The sequence below is a fragment of the Lissotriton vulgaris genome, chromosome 4_1 (assembly GCF_964263255.1).
Source record: "Lissotriton vulgaris chromosome 4_1, aLisVul1.2, whole genome shotgun sequence".
In the NCBI taxonomy this organism is placed as follows: domain Eukaryota; kingdom Metazoa; phylum Chordata; class Amphibia; order Caudata; family Salamandridae; genus Lissotriton; species Lissotriton vulgaris.
This window is the reverse complement of record NC_141691.1, coordinates 538648884-538665019: the sequence shown is the minus strand read 5'-3', so window position 1 is coordinate 538665019 and position 16136 is coordinate 538648884. Positions and strand designations below refer to the sequence as shown.

Genomic DNA, 16136 nt, shown 5'->3' with positions numbered 1-16136 from the left:
ACATGCAATTTACAAAATAATGATCATATTTGACTGAAGAATATTAAAACATTCTACATTTCCAAACTACTACATCCATTTCTCTGTCTCTCACATGGGTGGCTCCAAAGAGCAACGGTTGGCACTTTGGACTTTGCATGCAAAGGTACCAGTCCAATTCTTTGAGGTACTATTTTACTAATCTCAACCTTTTATATTTCTGTCATCTTTTGTTATTGATAGCTCCAATCCAATACCAGTAGGTTGAACGAGACAAATGTTGACTCCTTTCAAAATGTCCAACAGCTTGAACAAGTTACAGAAATACGAACTTTATAATACTTTTACATCAGATTCCTACACAAAATAGTGCGACATTACAAAATCCTATCCTGTTTTTCTCAAATGCATTTCAGAGGGCTGATTCCCAGCATTCCTTTTTGAAGATTTCTACACTATTGATAAGGCGAATATAGCACATTTTGAAAGAGATGTGTTCTTAAATCAAACCTAGAGAACCACAATGACGGTATCATTCAGATAGTACAAATGTTTTTTGTATATTAGTATGGAAATTGTGAAATAAAACATTTCTCATGCTGATTTTCAACAGTCGATCTGCAATCATGAAATATAAGCTTTTGCTTGGAGGCCTCAAAGGTACTGATCTAATTTTCTTTTTTAGAATTATTCACAGATCGTATGATATGCTTTGTACAAATCAACTATGCTGTTAGATCAAAATTGATTAAAAAGTGACTATCTCAATTTCAGGACATATAGAAGAGGAAGGAGAAGAAGCTCATGTTTCAAATGCGGAGAGGCAACAACTGTTCTTTATTTTCACCTCTATTAATTATACATATTTTTATAATGTATATATTTATATTTTCCGATAAAAATACATAGACATATAGCGATATATAGGGAGATACATACATATAAGTTGATACGTACAAGTTTATAAGTAAATGAGATGTTTTTCCAATTAATACTTCTAAGAACTGAATGGAAAAAAAATCGTAAAGTTTAGATAAGTCCCACTGAGCTTTGTACTTAGATCCCTGTTTTCAGAGTCCAGATTGACAAGCATAACACCATCAACCCACCTGTACCAGGTTGAGCTTTCCATTTTGGCAGAAGAGATTGCATTCACGGGGGAATCTTATCTTTTATTGCAAAATCTTATCTCACATAAAAAGTACTGTTCAACAGAGTCATAGCGTTACTTGAGTCCTTTGTGCAACATCCTTCCCTAACATAGTTCAATAGGCAAAAGTTGAACAGAATAGAAAAGTTATGTAATTCTGTTTGTCTTTGACTGTAGAAAATAAAAAATGTGAAATGTCCACATTGCTGCAGCAATTTGCTCCCCTGTCACATGGGAGGTTCCATGGTGTAATGGTTAGCACTTTGGACTTTGAATCCAAGGATCCGAGTTCAAATCTCGGTGGGACCACTTTCGTGACTTATGACCAAATCTTTTTCTGTCAAGTGTATTCATAAATATATTAAATCTAACACGGGTAGAGTGAAACATTAATTTATTGATTGTATTTTTAAAGTCTATTTGATGTGAGCAAATGATAGAACTTTTAGAAAACATGGAAATAAAATGGCTCAAAATAATGAGACATTTTGTGAGCTGACTCTGTTTTCTCAACTCATCACAAGAAGCTGATGCAAGATATTACTTGTATAAATCGTACTGTTATTGATAAGGGGAACAAGGAACTTTTTAAATTGGAAAGCCTTCATTAAAAGAAAACTTGAGGAATCAAATTGTGTATTTTGGGGACAGAAGAGATGAACTTTTAAATAACAATCTTGAAATTAAGACACACAGATATTTACACTCTGTTTTTCTAAAGTAGATCCATAACCACAAAGTAGAATCTTTCGAAAGACATGTCAAATGTATTAATCTGAATTCCTCTTTCAAAGAAATTCACAATTAAATGCACTGTGTAAGTTAAGAATGTTGTCAGATAAGAAATCAGCAAAATTAACTATCTTATTACTGATCATAAAGATGAGAAAGGAAAAGAACCTCTTGCTTAAATTGTGGATGGGAAAGAACAGTTTTTAGTTTTCAGCTTCAGTACTTATGTTTATGAATTTTTCATTTCTTTATATTGTATTATCGCTATCTAGATGGATATAGCCATCTGTACATAGATACATACTTATACGTTGATAAGTTACAGTATAAAACTTTGACGTTATGTTTTTCCAAGTCCAAATTCTAAGAAATTAGTGAAATATTAAATCTCATAATTCAAGCAGGTCCCACCGAGATTTGAACTCGGATCGCTGGATTCAGAGTCCAGAGTGCTAACCATTACACCATGGAACCCTGCCATACATGAGGGATTTTTCCATTGAGACAAAAGAGAGCGCATCAGTGCAGGGGCTTTTCTTACATTGATGAAAAGATAACTCAGTTGAATGCTCATAGTGTAAAGAGCTACAATGTGATTTGATTCTTTTCAGCTACATTCTCCATAACAGTGTTAAATGTGCAAACGTTTATCAGGACATGCAATTTACAAAATAATGATCATATTTGACTGAAGAATATTAAAACATTCTACATTTCCAAACTACTACATCCATTTCTCTGTCTCTCACATGGGTGGCTCCAAAGAGCAACGGTTGGCACTTTGGACTTTGCATGCAAAGGTACCAGTCCAATTCTTTGAGGTACTATTTTACTAATCTCAACCTTTTATATTTCTGTCATCTTTTGTTATTGATAGCTCCAATCCAATACCAGTAGGTTGAACGAGACAAATGTTGACTCCTTTCAAAATGTCCAACAGCTTGAACAAGTTACAGAAATACGAACTTTATAATACTTTTACATCAGATTCCTACACAAAATAGTGCGACATTACAAAATCCTATCCTGTTTTTCTCAAATGCATTTCAGAGGGCTGATTCCCAGCATTCCTTTTTGAAGATTTCTACACTATTGATAAGGCGAATATAGCACATTTTGAAAGAGATGTGTTCTTAAATCAAACCTAGAGAACCACAATGACGGTATCATTCAGATAGTACAAATGTTTTTTGTATATTAGTATGGAAATTGTGAAATAAAACATTTCTCATGCTGATTTTCAACAGTCGATCTGCAATCATGAAATATAAGCTTTTGCTTGGAGGCCTCAAAGGTACTGATCTAATTTTCTTTTTTAGAATTATTCACAGATCGTATGATATGCTTTGTACAAATCAACTATGCTGTTAGATCAAAATTGATTAAAAAGTGACTATCTCAATTTCAGGACATATAGAAGAGGAAGGAGAAGAAGCTCATGTTTCAAATGCGGAGAGGCAACAACTGTTCTTTATTTTCACCTCTATTAATTATACATATTTTTATAATGTATATATTTATATTTTCCGATAAAAATACATAGACATATAGCGATATATAGGGAGATACATACATATAAGTTGATACGTACAAGTTTATAAGTAAATGAGATGTTTTTCCAATTAATACTTCTAAGAACTGAATGGAAAAAAAACGTAAAGTTTAGATAAGTCCCACTGAGCTTTGTACTTAGATCCCTGTTTTCAGAGTCCAGATTGACAAGCATAACACCATCAACCCACCTGTACCAGGTTGAGCTTTCCATTTTGGCAGAAGAGATTGCATTCACGGGGGAATCTTATCTTTTATTGCAAAATCTTATCTCACATAAAAAGTACTGTTCAACAGAGTCATAGCGTTACTTGAGTCCTTTGTGCAACATCCTTCCCTAACATAGTTCAATAGGCAAAAGTTGAACAGAATAGAAAAGTTATGTAATTCTGTTTGTCTTTGACTGTAGAAAATAAAAAATTTGAAATGTCCACATTGCTGCAGCAATTTGCTCCCCTGTCACATGGGAGGTTCCATGGTGTAATGGTTAGCACTTTGGACTTTGAATCCAAGGATCCGAGTTCAAATCTCGGTGGGACCACTTTCATGACTTATGACCAAATCTTTTTCTGTCAAGTGTATTCATAAATATCATAAATCTAACACGGGTAGAGTGAAACATTAATTTATTGATTGTATTTTTAAAGTCTATTTGATGTGAGCAAATGATAGAACTTTTAGAAAACCTGGAAATAAAATGGCTCAAAATAATGAGACATTTTGTGAGCTGACTCTGTTTTCTCAACTCATCACAAGAGGCTGATGCAAGATATTACTTGTTTAAATCTTACTGTTATTGATAAGGGGAACAAGGAACTTTTTTAATTGGAAAGCCTTCATTAAAAGAAAACTTGAGGAATCAAATTGTGTATTTTGGGGACAGAAGAGATGAACTTTTAAATAACAATCTTGAAATTAAGACACACAGATATTTACACTCTGTTTTTCTAAAGTAGATCCATAACCACAAAGTAGAATCTTTCGAAAGACATGTCAAATGTATTAATCTGAATTCCTCTTTCAAAGAAATTCACAATTAAATGCACTGTGTAAGTTAAGAATGTTGTCAGATAAGAAATCAGCAAAATTAACTATCTTATTACTGATCATAAAGATGAGAAAGGAAAAGAACCTCTTGCTTAAATTGTGGATGGGAAAGAACAGTTTTTAGTTTTCAGCTTCAGTACTTATGTTTATGAATTTTTCATTTCTTTATATTGTATTATCGCTATCTAGATGGATATAGCCATCTGTACATAGATACATACTTATACGTTGATAAGTTACAGTATAAAACTTTGACGTTATGTTTTTCCAAGTCCAAATTCTAAGAAATTAGTGAAATATTAAATCTCATAATTCAAGCAGGTCCCACCGAGATTTGAACTCGGATCGCTGGATTCAGAGTCCAGAGTGCTAACCATTACACCATGGAACCCTGCCATACATGAGGGATTTTTCCATTGAGACAAAAGAGAGCGCATCAGTGCAGGGGCTTTTCTTACATTGATGAAAAGATAACTCAGTTGAATGCTCATAGTGTAAAGAGCTACAATGTGATTTGATTCTTTTCAGCTACATTCTCCATAACAGTGTTAAATGTGCAAAAGTTTATCAGGACATGCAATTTACGAAAAATAATGATCATATTTGACTGAAGAATATTAAAACATTCTACATTTCCAAACTACTACATCCATTTCTCTGTCTCTCACATGGGTGGCTCCAAAGAGCAACGGTTGGCACTTTGGACTTTGCATGCAAAGGTACCAGTCCAATTCTTTGAGGTACTATTTTACTAATCTCAACCTTTTATATTTCTGTCATCTTTTGTTATTGATAGCTCCAATCCAATACCAGTAGGTTGAACGAGACAAATGTTGACTCCTTTCAAAATGTCCAACAGCTTGAACAAGTTACAGAAATACGAACTTTATAATACTTTTACATCAGATTCCTACACAAAATAGTGCGACATTACAAAATCCTATCCTGTTTTTCTCAAATGCATTTCAGAGGGCTGATTCCCAGCATTCCTTTTTGAAGATTTCTACACTATTGATAAGGCGAATATAGCACATTTTGAAAGAGATGTGTTCTTAAATCAAACCTAGAGAACCACAATGACGGTATCATTCAGATAGTACAAATGTTTTTTGTATATTAGTATGGAAATTGTGAAATAAAACATTTCTCATGCTGATTTTCAACAGTCGATCTGCAATCATGAAATATAAGCTTTTGCTTGGAGGCCTCAAAGGTACTGATCTAATTTTCTTTTTTAGAATTATTCACAGATCGTATGATATGCTTTGTACAAATCAACTATGCTGTTAGATGAAAATTGATTAAAAAGTGACTATCTCAATTTCAGGACATATAGAAGAGGAAGGAGAAGAAGCTCATGTTTCAAATGCGGAGAGGCAACAACTGTTCTTTATTTTCACCTCTATTAATTATACATATTTTTATAATGTATATATTTATATTTTCCGATAAAAATACATAGACATATAGCGATATATAGGGAGATACATACATATAAGTTGATACGTACAAGTTTATAAGTAAATGAGATGTTTTTCCAATTAATACTTCTAAGAACTGAATGGAAAAAAAATCGTAAAGTTTAGATAAGTCCCACTGAGCTTTGTACTTAGATCCCTGTTTTCAGAGTCCAGATTGACAAGCATAACACCATCAACCCACCTGTACCAGGTTGAGCTTTCCATTTTGGCAGAAGAGATTGCATTCACGGGGGAATCTTATCTTTTATTGCAAAATCTTATCTCACATAAAAAGTACTGTTCAACAGAGTCATAGCGTTACTTGAGTCCTTTGTGCAACATCCTTCCCTAACATAGTTCAATAGGCAAAAGTTGAACAGAATAGAAAAGTTATGTAATTCTGTTTGTCTTTGACTGTAGAAAATAAAAAATGTGAAATGTCCACATTGCTGCAGCAATTTGCTCCCCTGTCACATGGGAGGTTCCATGGTGTAATGGTTAGCACTTTGGACTTTGAATCCAAGGATCCAAGTTCAAATCTCGGTGGGACCACTTTCGTGACTTATGACCAAATCTTTTTCTGTCAAGTGTATTCATAAATATATTAAATCTAACACGGGTAGAGTGAAACATTAATTTATTGATTGTATTTTTAAAGTCTATTTGATGTGAGCAAATGATAGAACTTTTAGAAAACATGGAAATAAAATGGCTCAAAATAATGAGACATTTTGTGAGCTGACTCTGTTTTCTCAACTCATCACAAGAAGCTGATGCAAGATATTACTTGTATAAATCGTACTGTTATTGATAAGGGGAACAAGGAACTTTTTAAATTGGAAAGCCTTCATTAAAAGAAAACTTGAGGAATCAAATTGTGTATTTTGGGGACAGAAGAGATGAACTTTTAAATAACAATCTTGAAATTAAGACACACAGATATTTACACTCTGTTTTTCTAAAGTAGATCCATAACCACAAAGTAGAATCTTTCGAAAGACATGTCAAATGTATTAATCTGAATTCCTCTTTCAAAGAAATTCACAATTAAATGCACTGTGTAAGTTAAGAATGTTGTCAGATAAGAAATCAGCAAAATTAACTATCTTATTACTGATCATAAAGATGAGAAAGGAAAAGAACCTCTTGCTTAAATTGTGGATGGGAAAGAACAGTTTTTAGTTTTCAGCTTCAGTACTTATGTTTATGAATTTTTCATTTCTTTATATTGTATTATCGCTATCTAGATGGATATAGCCATCTGTACATAGATACATACTTATACGTTGATAAGTTTCAGTATAAAACTTTGACGTTATGTTTTTCCAAGTCCAAATTCTAAGAAATTAGTGAAATATTAAATCTCATAATTCAAGCAGGTCCCACCGAGATTTGAACTCGGATCGCTGGATTCAGAGTCCAGAGTGATAACCATTACACCATGGAACCCTGCCATACATGAGGGATTTTTCCATTGAGACAAAAGAGAGCGCATCAGTGCAGGGGCTTTTCTTACATTGATGAAAAGATAACTCAGTTGAATGCTCATAGTGTAAAGAGCTACAATGTGATTTGATTCTTTTCAGCTACATTCTCCATAACAGTGTTAAATGTGCAAACGTTTATCAGGACATGCAATTTACAAAATAATGATCATATTTGACTGAAGAATATTAAAACATTCTACATTTCCAAACTACTACATCCATTTCTCTGTCTCTCACATGGGTGGCTCCAAAGAGCAACGGTTGGCACTTTGGACTTTGCATGCAAAGGTACCAGTCCAATTCTTTGAGGTACTATTTTACTAATCTCAACCTTTTACATTTCTGTCATCTTTTGTTATTGATAGCTCCAATCCAATACCAGTAGGTTGAACGAGACAAATGTTGACTCCTTTCAAAATGTCCAACAGCTTGAACAAGTTACAGAAATACGAACTTTATAATACTTTTACATCAGATTCCTACACAAAATAGTGCGACATTACAAAATCCTATCCTGTTTTTCTCAAATGCATTTCAGAGGGCTGATTCCCAGCATTCCTTTTTGAAGATTTCTACACTATTGATAAGGCGAATATAGCACATTTTGAAAGAGATGTGTTCTTAAATCAAACCTAGAGAACCACAATGACGGTATCATTCAGATAGTACAAATGTTTTTTGTATATTAGTATGGAAATTGTGAAATAAAACATTTCTCATGCTGATTTTCAACAGTCGATCTGCAATCATGAAATATAAGCTTTTGCTTGGAGGCCTCAAAGGTACTGATCTAATTTTCTTTTTTTAGAATTATTCACAGATCGTATGATATGCTTTGTACAAATCAACTATGCTGTTAGGTCAAAATTGATTAAAAAGTGACTATCTCAATTTCAGGACATATAGAAGAGGAAGGAGAAGAAGCTCATGTTTCAAATGCGGAGAGGCAACAACTGTTCTTTATTTTCACCTCTATTAATTATACATATTTTTATAATGTATATATTTATATTTTCCGATAAAAATACATAGACATATAGCGATATATAGGGAGATACATACATATAAGTTGATACGTACAAGTTTATAAGTAAATGAGATGTTTTTCCAATTAATACTTCTAAGAACTGAATGGAAAAAAAAACGTAAAGTTTAGATAAGTCCCACTGAGCTTTGTACTTAGATCCCTGTTTTCAGAGTCCAGATTGACAAGCATAACACCATCAACCCACCTGTACCAGGTTGAGCTTTCCATTTTGGCAGAAGAGATTGCATTCACGGGGGAATCTTATCTTTTATTGCAAAATCTTATCTCACATAAAAAGTACTGTTCAACAGAGTCATAGCGTTACTTGAGTCCTTTGTGCAACATCCTTCCCTAACATAGTTCAATAGGCAAAAGTTGAACAGAATAGAAAAGTTATGTAATTCTGTTTGTCTTTGACTGTAGAAAATAAAAAATTTGAAATGTCCACATTGCTGCAGCAATTTGCTCCCCTGTCACATGGGAGGTTCCATGGTGTAATGGTTAGCACTTTGGACTTTGAATCCAAGGATCCGAGTTCAAATCTCGGTGGGACCACTTTCATGACTTATGACCAAATCTTTTTCTGTCAAGTGTATTCATAAATATCATAAATCTAACACGGGTAGAGTGAAACATTAATTTATTGATTGTATTTTTAAAGTCTATTTGATGTGAGCAAATGATAGAACTTTTAGAAAACCTGGAAATAAAATGGCTCAAAATAATGAGACATTTTGTGAGCTGACTCTGTTTTCTCAACTCATCACAAGAGGCTGATGCAAGATATTACTTGTTTAAATCTTACTGTTATTGATAAGGGGAACAAGGAACTTTTTTAATTGGAAAGCCTTCATTAAAAGAAAACTTGAGGAATCAAATTGTGTATTTTGGGGACAGAAGAGATGAACTTTTAAATAACAATCTTGAAATTAAGACACACAGATATTTACACTCTGTTTTTCTAAAGTAGATCCATAACCACAAAGTAGAATCTTTCGAAAGACATGTCAAATGTATTAATCTGAATTCCTCTTTCAAAGAAATTCACAATTAAATGCACTGTGTAAGTTAAGAATGTTGTCAGATAAGAAATCAGCAAAATTAACTATCTTATTACTGATCATAAAGATGAGAAAGGAAAAGAACCTCTTGCTTAAATTGTGGATGGGAAAGAACAGTTTTTAGTTTTCAGCTTCAGTACTTATGTTTATGAATTTTTCATTTCTTTATATTGTATTATCGCTATCTAGATGGATATAGCCATCTGTACATAGATACATACTTATACGTTGATAAGTTACAGTATAAAACTTTGACGTTATGTTTTTCCAAGTCCAAATTCTAAGAAATTAGTGAAATATTAAATCTCATAATTCAAGCAGGTCCCACCGAGATTTGAACTCGGATCGCTGGATTCAGAGTCCAGAGTGCTAACCATTACACCATGGAACCCTGCCATACATGAGGGATTTTTCCATTGAGACAAAAGAGAGCGCATCAGTGCAGGGGCTTTTCTTACATTGATGAAAAGATAACTCAGTTGAATGCTCATAGTGTAAAGAGCTACAATGTGATTTGATTCTTTTCAGCTACATTCTCCATAACAGTGTTAAATGTGCAAACGTTTATCAGGACATGCAATTTACAAAATAATGATCATATTTGACTGAAGAATATTAAAACATTCTACATTTCCAAACTACTACATCCATTTCTCTGTCTCTCACATGGGTGGCTCCAAAGAGCAACGGTTGGCACTTTGGACTTTGCATGCAAAGGTACCAGTCCAATTCTTTGAGGTACTATTTTACTAATCTCAACCTTTTATATTTCTGTCATCTTTTGTTATTGATAGCTCCAATCCAATACCAGTAGGTTGAACGAGACAAATGTTGACTCCTTTCAAAATGTCCAACAGCTTGAACAAGTTACAGAAATACGAACTTTATAATACTTTTACATCAGATTCCTACACAAAATAGTGCGACATTACAAAATCCTATCCTGTTTTTCTCAAATGCATTTCAGAGGGCTGATTCCCAGCATTCCTTTTTGAAGATTTCTACACTATTGATAAGGCGAATATAGCACATTTTGAAAGAGATGTGTTCTTAAATCAAACCTAGAGAACCACAATGACGGTATCATTCAGATAGTACAAATGTTTTTTGTATATTAGTATGGAAATTGTGAAATAAAACATTTCTCATGCTGATTTTCAACAGTCGATCTGCAATCATGAAATATAAGCTTTTGCTTGGAGGCCTCAAAGGTACTGATCTAATTTTCTTTTTTAGAATTATTCACAGATCGTATGATATGCTTTGTACAAATCAACTATGCTGTTAGATCAAAATTGATTAAAAAGTGACTATCTCAATTTCAGGACATATAGAAGAGGAAGGAGAAGAAGCTCATGTTTCAAATGCGGAGAGGCAACAACTGTTCTTTATTTTCACCTCTATTAATTATACATATTTTTATAATGTATATATTTATATTTTCCGATAAAAATACATAGACATATAGCGATATATAGGGAGATACATACATATAAGTTGATACGTACAAGTTTATAAGTAAATGAGATGTTTTTCCAATTAATACTTCTAAGAACTGAATGGAAAAAAAATCGTAAAGTTTAGATAAGTCCCACTGAGCTTTGTACTTAGATCCCTGTTTTCAGAGTCCAGATTGACAAGCATAACACCATCAACCCACCTGTACCAGGTTGAGCTTTCCATTTTGGCAGAAGAGATTGCATTCACGGGGGAATCTTATCTTTTATTGCAAAATCTTATCTCACATAAAAAGTACTGTTCAACAGAGTCATAGCGTTACTTGAGTCCTTTGTGCAACATCCTTCCCTAACATAGTTCAATAGGCAAAAGTTGAACAGAATAGAAAAGTTATGTAATTCTGTTTGTCTTTGACTGTAGAAAATAAAAAATGTGAAATGTCCACATTGCTGCAGCAATTTGCTCCCCTGTCACATGGGAGGTTCCATGGTGTAATGGTTAGCACTTTGGACTTTGAATCCAAGGATCCGAGTTCAAATCTCGGTGGGACCACTTTCGTGACTTATGACCAAATCTTTTTCTGTCAAGTGTATTCATAAATATCATAAATCTAACACGGGTAGAGTGAAACATTAATTTATTGATTGTATTTTTAAAGTCTATTTGATGTGAGCAAATGATAGAACTTTTAGAAAACATGGAAATAAAATGGCTCAAAATAATGAGACATTTTGTGAGCTGACTCTGTTTTCTCAACTCATCACAAGAAGCTGATGCAAGATATTACTTGTATAAATCGTACTGTTATTGATAAGGGGAACAAGGAACTTTTTAAATTGGAAAGCCTTCATTAAAAGAAAACTTGAGGAATCAAATTGTGTATTTTGGGGACAGAAGAGATGAACTTTTAAATAACAATCTTGAAATTAAGACACACAGATATTTACACTCTGTTTTTCTAAAGTAGATCCATAACCACAAAGTAGAATCTTTCGAAAGACATGTCAAATGTATTAATCTGAATTCCTCTTTCAAAGAAATTCACAATTAAATGCACTGTGTAAGTTAAGAATGTTGTCAGATAAGAAATCAGCAAAATTAACTATCTTATTACTGATCATAAAGATGAGAAAGGAAAAGAACCTCTTGCTTAAATTGTGGATGGGAAAGAACAGTTTTTAGTTTTCAGCTTCAGTACTTATGTTTATGAATTTTTCATTTCTTTATATTGTATTATCGCTATCTAGATGGATATAGCCATCTGTACATAGATACATACTTATACGTTGATAAGTTTCAGTATAAAACTTTGACGTTATGTTTTTCCAAGTCCAAATTCTAAGAAATTAGTGAAATATTAAATCTCATAATTCAAGCAGGTCCCACCGAGATTTGAACTCGGATCGCTGGATTCAGAGTCCAGAGTGATAACCATTACACCATGGAACCCTGCCATACATGAGGGATTTTTCCATTGAGACAAAAGAGAGCGCATCAGTGCAGGGGCTTTTCTTACATTGATGAAAAGATAACTCAGTTGAATGCTCATAGTGTAAAGAGCTACAATGTGATTTGATTCTTTTCAGCTACATTCTCCATAACAGTGTTAAATGTGCAAACGTTTATCAGGACATGCAATTTACAAAATAATGATCATATTTGACTGAAGAATATTAAAACATTCTACATTTCCAAACTACTACATCCATTTCTCTGTCTCTCACATGGGTGGCTCCAAAGAGCAACGGTTGGCACTTTGGACTTTGCATGCAAAGGTACCAGTCCAATTCTTTGAGGTACTATTTTACTAATCTCAACCTTTTACATTTCTGTCATCTTTTGTTATTGATAGCTCCAATCCAATACCAGTAGGTTGAACGAGACAAATGTTGACTCCTTTCAAAATGTCCAACAGCTTGAACAAGTTACAGAAATACGAACTTTATAATACTTTTACATCAGATTCCTACACAAAATAGTGCGACATTACAAAATCCTATCCTGTTTTTCTCAAATGCATTTCAGAGGGCTGATTCCCAGCATTCCTTTTTGAAGATTTCTACACTATTGATAAGGCGAATATAGCACATTTTGAAAGAGATGTGTTCTTAAATCAAACCTAGAGAACCACAATGACGGTATCATTCAGATAGTACAAATGTTTTTTGTATATTAGTATGGAAATTGTGAAATAAAACATTTCTCATGCTGATTTTCAACAGTCGATCTGCAATCATGAAATATAAGCTTTTGCTTGGAGGCCTCAAAGGTACTGATCTAATTTTCTTTTTTTAGAATTATTCACAGATCGTATGATATGCTTTGTACAAATCAACTATGCTGTTAGGTCAAAATTGATTAAAAAGTGACTATCTCAATTTCAGGACATATAGAAGAGGAAGGAGAAGAAGCTCATGTTTCAAATGCGGAGAGGCAACAACTGTTCTTTATTTTCACCTCTATTAATTATACATATTTTTATAATGTATATATTTATATTTTCCGATAAAAATACATAGACATATAGCGATATATAGGGAGATACATACATATAAGTTGATACGTACAAGTTTATAAGTAAATGAGATGTTTTTCCAATTAATACTTCTAAGAACTGAATGGAAAAAAAAACGTAAAGTTTAGATAAGTCCCACTGAGCTTTGTACTTAGATCCCTGTTTTCAGAGTCCAGATTGACAAGCATAACACCATCAACCCACCTGTACCAGGTTGAGCTTTCCATTTTGGCAGAAGAGATTGCATTCACGGGGGAATCTTATCTTTTATTGCAAAATCTTATCTCACATAAAAAGTACTGTTCAACAGAGTCATAGCGTTACTTGAGTCCTTTGTGCAACATCCTTCCCTAACATAGTTCAATAGGCAAAAGTTGAACAGAATAGAAAAGTTATGTAATTCTGTTTGTCTTTGACTGTAGAAAATAAAAAATTTGAAATGTCCACATTGCTGCAGCAATTTTCTCCCCTGTCACATGGGAGGTTCCATGGTGTAATGGTTAGCACTTTGGACTTTGAATCCAAGGATCCGAGTTCAAATCTCGGTGGGACCACTTTCATGACTTATGACCAAATCTTTTTCTGTCAAGTGTATTCATAAATATCATAAATCTAACACGGGTAGAGTGAAACATTAATTTATTGATTGTATTTTTAAAGTCTATTTGATGTGAGCAAATGATAGAACTTTTAGAAAACCTGGAAATAAAATGGCTCAAAATAATGAGACATTTTGTGAGCTGACTCTGTTTTCTCAACTCATCACAAGAGGCTGATGCAAGATATTACTTGTTTAAATCTTACTGTTATTGATAAGGGGAACAAGGAACTTTTTTAATTGGAAAGCCTTCATTAAAAGAAAACTTGAGGAATCAAATTGTGTATTTTGGGGACAGAAGAGATGAACTTTTAAATAACAATCTTGAAATTAAGACACACAGATATTTACACTCTGTTTTTCTAAAGTAGATCCATAACCACAAAGTAGAATCTTTCGAAAGACATGTCAAATGTATTAATCTGAATTCCTCTTTCAAAGAAATTCACAATTAAATGCACTGTGTAAGTTAAGAATGTTGTCAGATAAGAAATCAGCAAAATTAACTATCTTATTACTGATCATAAAGATGAGAAAGGAAAAGAACCTCTTGCTTAAATTGTGGATGGGAAAGAACAGTTTTTAGTTTTCAGCTTCAGTACTTATGTTTATGAATTTTTCATTTCTTTATATTGTATTATCGCTATCTAGATGGATATAGCCATCTGTACATAGATACATACTTATACGTTGATAAGTTACAGTATAAAACTTTGACATTATGTTTTTCCAAGTCCAAATTCTAAGAAATTAGTGAAATATTAAATCTCATAATTCAAGCAGGTCCCACCGAGATTTGAACTCGGATCGCTGGATTCAGAGTCCAGAGTGCTAACCATTACACCATGGAACCCTGCCATACATGAGGGATTTTTCCATTGAGACAAAAGAGAGCGCATCAGTGCAGGGGCTTTTCTTACATTGATGAAAAGATAACTCAGTTGAATGCTCATAGTGTAAAGAGCTACAATGTGATTTGATTCTTTTCAGCTACATTCTCCATAACAGTGTTAAATGTGCAAACGTTTATCAGGACATGCAATTTACAAAATAATGATCATATTTGACTGAAGAATATTAAAACATTCTACATTTCCAAACTACTACATCCATTTCTCTGTCTCTCACATGGGTGGCTCCAAAGAGCAACGGTTGGCACTTTGGACTTTGCATGCAAAGGTACCAGTCCAATTCTTTGAGGTACTATTTTACTAATCTCAACCTTTTATATTTCTGTCATCTTTTGTTATTGATAGCTCCAATCCAATACCAGTAGGTTGAACGAGACAAATGTTGACTCCTTTCAAAATGTCCAACAGCTTGAACAAGTTACAGAAATACGAACTTTATAATACTTTTACATCAGATTCCTACACAAAATAGTGCGACATTACAAAATCCTATCCTGTTTTTCTCAAATGCATTTCAGAGGGCTGATTCCCAGCATTCCTTTTTGAAGATTTCTACACTATTGATAAGGCGAATATAGCACATTTTGAAAGAGATGTGTTCTTAAATCAAACCTAGAGAACCACAATGACGGTATCATTCAGATAGTACAAATGTTTTTTGTATATTAGTATGGAAATTGTGAAATAAAACATTTCTCATGCTGATTTTCAACAGTCGATCTGCAATCATGAAATATAAGCTTTTGCTTGGAGGCCTCAAAGGTACTGATCTAATTTTCTTTTTTAGAATTATTCACAGATCGTATGATATGCTTTGTACAAATCAACTATGCTGTTAGATCAAAATTGATTAAAAAGTGACTATCTCAATTTCAGGACATATAGAAGAGGAAGGAGAAGAAGCTCATGTTTCAAATGCGGAGAGGCAACAACTGTTCTTTATTTTCACCTCTATTAATTATACATATTTTTATAATGTATATATTTATATTTTCCGATAAAAATACATAGACATATAGCGATATATAGGGAGATACATACATATAAGTTGATACGTACAAGTTTATAAGTAAATGAGATGTTTTTCCAATTAATACTTCTAAGAACTGAATGGAAAAAAAAACGTAAAGTTTAGATAAGTCCCACTGAGCTTTGTACTT

The 16136-nt window shown here is 33.2% G+C and overlaps 12 non-coding genes across 12 annotated transcripts; 6 read left to right on the top strand and 6 right to left on the bottom strand.

Moving 5' to 3' along the window:
- The first annotated feature begins 1366 nt into the window (after positions 1 to 1366).
- On the top strand, positions 1367 to 1438 carry TRNAQ-UUG (transfer RNA glutamine (anticodon UUG)). Its single transcript has one exon. It is a non-coding gene; the product is annotated as a tRNA-Gln (tRNA).
- Positions 1439 to 2263: 825 nt separating this feature from the next.
- On the bottom strand, positions 2264 to 2335 carry TRNAQ-CUG (transfer RNA glutamine (anticodon CUG)). Its single transcript has one exon. It is a non-coding gene; the product is annotated as a tRNA-Gln (tRNA).
- Positions 2336 to 3881: 1546 nt separating this feature from the next.
- TRNAQ-UUG (transfer RNA glutamine (anticodon UUG)) lies at positions 3882 to 3953 on the top strand. The gene has a single exon. It is a non-coding gene; the product is annotated as a tRNA-Gln (tRNA).
- An 825-nt stretch (positions 3954 to 4778) lies between these two features.
- Positions 4779 to 4850, bottom strand: TRNAQ-CUG (transfer RNA glutamine (anticodon CUG)). Its single transcript has one exon. It is a non-coding gene; the product is annotated as a tRNA-Gln (tRNA).
- Positions 4851 to 6399: 1549 nt separating this feature from the next.
- TRNAQ-UUG (transfer RNA glutamine (anticodon UUG)) lies at positions 6400 to 6471 on the top strand. The gene has a single exon. It is a non-coding gene; the product is annotated as a tRNA-Gln (tRNA).
- An 825-nt stretch (positions 6472 to 7296) lies between these two features.
- On the bottom strand, positions 7297 to 7368 carry TRNAQ-CUG (transfer RNA glutamine (anticodon CUG)). Its single transcript has one exon. It is a non-coding gene; the product is annotated as a tRNA-Gln (tRNA).
- Positions 7369 to 8916: 1548 nt separating this feature from the next.
- On the top strand, positions 8917 to 8988 carry TRNAQ-UUG (transfer RNA glutamine (anticodon UUG)). The gene has a single exon. It is a non-coding gene; the product is annotated as a tRNA-Gln (tRNA).
- An 825-nt stretch (positions 8989 to 9813) lies between these two features.
- TRNAQ-CUG (transfer RNA glutamine (anticodon CUG)) lies at positions 9814 to 9885 on the bottom strand. Its single transcript has one exon. It is a non-coding gene; the product is annotated as a tRNA-Gln (tRNA).
- Positions 9886 to 11432: 1547 nt separating this feature from the next.
- TRNAQ-UUG (transfer RNA glutamine (anticodon UUG)) lies at positions 11433 to 11504 on the top strand. Its single transcript has one exon. It is a non-coding gene; the product is annotated as a tRNA-Gln (tRNA).
- An 825-nt stretch (positions 11505 to 12329) lies between these two features.
- TRNAQ-CUG (transfer RNA glutamine (anticodon CUG)) lies at positions 12330 to 12401 on the bottom strand. The gene has a single exon. It is a non-coding gene; the product is annotated as a tRNA-Gln (tRNA).
- Positions 12402 to 13949: 1548 nt separating this feature from the next.
- Positions 13950 to 14021, top strand: TRNAQ-UUG (transfer RNA glutamine (anticodon UUG)). Its single transcript has one exon. It is a non-coding gene; the product is annotated as a tRNA-Gln (tRNA).
- An 825-nt stretch (positions 14022 to 14846) lies between these two features.
- On the bottom strand, positions 14847 to 14918 carry TRNAQ-CUG (transfer RNA glutamine (anticodon CUG)). Its single transcript has one exon. It is a non-coding gene; the product is annotated as a tRNA-Gln (tRNA).
- Positions 14919 to 16136: the final 1218 nt, after the last annotated feature.